This window comes from Fukomys damarensis, unplaced genomic scaffold (assembly GCF_012274545.1).
Source record: "Fukomys damarensis isolate Sample0158 unplaced genomic scaffold, DMR_v1.0_HiC HiC_scaffold_17, whole genome shotgun sequence".
Taxonomy (NCBI): Eukaryota; Metazoa; Chordata; class Mammalia; order Rodentia; family Bathyergidae; genus Fukomys; species Fukomys damarensis.
The window spans coordinates 3614732-3618450 of NW_022900929.1; the positions used below are offsets into that span (position 1 = coordinate 3614732).

The 3719-nt window shown below is 36.6% G+C and overlaps 1 pseudogene; it reads right to left on the reverse strand.

Moving 5' to 3' along the window:
* Positions 1 to 2202: 2202 nt before the first annotated feature.
* Positions 2203 to 3719, reverse strand: part of LOC104875373 — an 8292-nt pseudogene continuing 6775 nt past the window's right edge.

Below are 3719 nucleotides of genomic sequence, written 5' to 3' on the forward strand. Positions count from 1 at the left end.
AACTGTACTTTTATTCAGATTAAATTACTTTTCCCCAACAATTCACCCTGCAGTCCATGAGCTATATAGTAAATAAAATATTTTTTTGTAAGAGAAAAAATGAGGATCCTAAAATAGAAACATAAGTCAGAAGAACCTAAAAATGGCTACCTGATATTTATTTACTTTTGAGTATTTCATTTAAGCTGCTTTAGGTTGCATGTCCTGATTTGTAGAAGTTAACAAGGAAATAAAATTTCCATGTATTTCAAAATTTTACTCATTTCCTACAAAGCAACTTTTAATGTATCAACACTTAAAAATACACAGTGACTTAATGAAACATCAGTATAACTGCATAAAGTTGAGCTCCAAAGAATGATAAGGTGTCTTTCCTAGGCTCTGGATTAAAAGGTATTGGCTTAGAGATCAGCTTAGAATCCTTTGCTCCTACCTGCAAGAAACAGGCCAGGAAGCTCTTAAGATTTCACAAGCCTTTATTGCTGTTGTTGTTAAGTAAATTGCTGGGAGCTCTCTGAAGGTCTTAAAAATCATCAACCACTCAAATACATATACTTGGGACCCTTTGTCTCTGGAAACCAAACCAAGCCGAACAGACTCGCACAAGTCTTCTAAGAGACTCTGATGTACTAGAAATTTCAAAGCTAGAACAATGCCATCAAAGAGTAAGCCTCTTAATGCTTGAAGCTACCCAGTCCTTTCTCTCCCATTGGGAACTCCAAGAAAACAGGTACCAAAAGAATAAAAATGATGATTGCACTGAGGATTTTCTTCTTTGAAGGCTGTTTTAAGGAGGTAGGATTTTTAAGATTTTTGTTTATCTTTTGGCCTCTGAACATTTAAAAAATGCTTTGCCTAGCTGGTCCTTTAGGCTAATTCTGGAGTTTACAATGAACCCATGCCTGACATAAGGATATTCTACAATTTTACAATTACCACTTATTTGTGCACACTAAAATTCACTTGATTTATTCTTTTGAAGTAAATCTAACTAGAAAATGGAAAAGTAATATATTCCTTTACATACAACTTTGTGTCTCAAAATTCTTGAAAAGCAAGAGCAGATGACTTTGTGCTCAAAAACTACTAAAGTGTGTATTTGATATTCACCCGCAAACAAAACATAAATCTCATGTCAAGCCTCCACGATGCCTTTAAGGAAATGACATACAAAGTTTGCTAACTGTGCAAAATATCAAATTGCTGAAACATTTTACATAATGAAATAATGTATGTAAATGTAGAAATTGACACATGAAAGTATCATGGCATTAGAACTTACCACATTTCAGAGATTTTCCTTAGTAACAAGGTTTGTTTTTACAGTTCCTGGTACACAGCACAGTTTATCACAGAAGATAAAAATCCTTTTAAACAAATCCAACAGGGGATTCTTGAGACACCCTCTCATATAAAACACAAGATGAATGCAATTATCAATCCATTGGAGAAAAGTCTTCAATCCAAGCGAACATCATTTTTTTTCCATTTAAGTGTATTTTACAGAACTTTAATAAGGCAAGACAAATTTCTGAAAAATGTAAATACAGAATGATGTAAATCTAATAATTTGCATTTAAAAACCTTAAAACGGGGCTGGGGATTTAGCTCAGCGGTTTGGTGGCCTGCCTTGCAAGTGCAAAGACCTGAGTTCAACCCCCGGTACCAAAAAAAAAAAACCTTAAAGGAATAACAATGGAGATGGGATTACTCATTTTTAAAATCCTAAAACGGAATTGTGCAGAAGCTGAAGGTTACAAAGAACTTTGACACTTTGCACAGTTTTGGTTTTTCTTCTTCTGTGTTTTTTACATCTTTATATTACATGTTTTAAATCATGTCAGGATTGTAAACTAGAACTGCATACTATGTTAGTGGAAAAAAGTTCAACATTGTGCAATTTTCTGCCTTTTACTTTTTAAAAAAAGTGGCAGCAATCCCTGCATTTGTATTTGAAACAAGGGTCTGAGAAACTTTATGAAAACAGGTAATGAAGGCAAAAATTGGCAGACATCCAGTATCTTGTTTCTTTTTAAAACAGTGTGTATGATAAGTAATTTCATGATTAAACATTAATCTTTTAAATAAACACATTGTATCTGATATTTGCTCTGACTGATTTGATAAATCTTTAAGTAAGCAACCGCTTTGCTACACTCTCCCTAGCCTCAAGCCACTGCCTTTAGATTTTGGAGTCCTTTTTCACTTTTCATGCCCTGTGACTTGATACCCCACAGGCTGATTAGGCGACATGCTGCCATTTTGCCCCTGAGGTGGCTGTACTCCATAATTTGGTCCCATCCAAGGTGCAGAAGACTGTGCCTGATTAAATCCTTGCTGGATCCATGCTTGGCAATACATTCCATATGCAGGTAACAGCCAACCATTAGGCATCTGTTTCGCATTTCCATAACACTGGCCCCACTGGCCATAAGGTTGTGGATATCCAATTGGATTCTGCTGTTGCACAGGATTTATCATATCAAGAGTTTCTTTGCCCCAATAGCATTTCACAACATGACCTTCAATTGTAGTACCATTAACAGAAACAACTGCATGTGCTGCACTTTCATGGGAACTGAACCGAGCAAATGAGTATCCTTTATCTGGAAAGACTCAAATTTCCATTATTTGTCCTAATGGTGAAAAGTATGATGCATTAGCTGTTCTGTTAGCCCAGAAGTAACACCTCCACAGCATACAGTATAGTTGCTTGGACTAGGCTGACTCACAACCTCATCATATGATAAGCTGTTTAGTGTTTGACTCATATGTACTCTTTGGAGCTGGAGGCTTTTGGGTTGCCAAGTTAGTTCTGATTTGTCTTCCACTAAGCCACTGGCCACCCATCTGTTGAATGGCATTTTCCACATCCCATTTGTTGAAAAAGGAGACAAAGCCATATCCCTTAGACTTTCCTGTTACCACGTATTTTTTTTCAGCTTTAATTGAGTTTATTGGTACATTTTAGGGATACAGTACAGTTACATTCATTGTTGGGATCTTGTACCTCTACATGACCGGTCTTGGTTCTCATTATTCCCCCCTTGTCCCTGCCCTCCCTACACCCTCTCCTCCCCTCCCCATCTACAAACACCTTATTTCCATCTTTTCATTATCTCACAATTTTTTTTCTTTTCCCTTGTTACCCTTCCCCTACCCATCCCACCTTCCCTACACCTTTAGCCCCTTTCTTCCCATTTCACAACATCAGTAATCTTATTAGGGTCTTATTATTATTGCAGTTTATTCAGCCCAGAGAACCTATTCGGTATTTACACATGTGTGACTTATTTATTTCACTTAGGAGTATATCTTCAATATGTATCCATTTTCCTATGCATGAATCTATTTTCTCATTCTTTATGGCTGAGTAATATTCCATTTTATAGAAAAACCACATCTTCTTTATCCAGTTTCCAACTGAGGGGCAAATGGGTTGTTTCCAAGTTTTAGCTATGACAAACTGTGCCGCTATAAACATGGGTAGGCATACATCACTGTGATATGATTCATTTAGTTCTTTTTTTTTTCAGCTTTAATTGAGTTTATTGGTACATTTTAGGGATACAGTACAGTTACATTCATTGTTGGGATCTTGTACCTCTACATGACAGGTCTTGGTTCTCATTTTTTCCCCTTACCTCTGCCCTCCCTTCACCCCCTCCTCCCCTCCCCATCTACAAGCACTTTATTTCCATCTTTTCATTATCTCACAT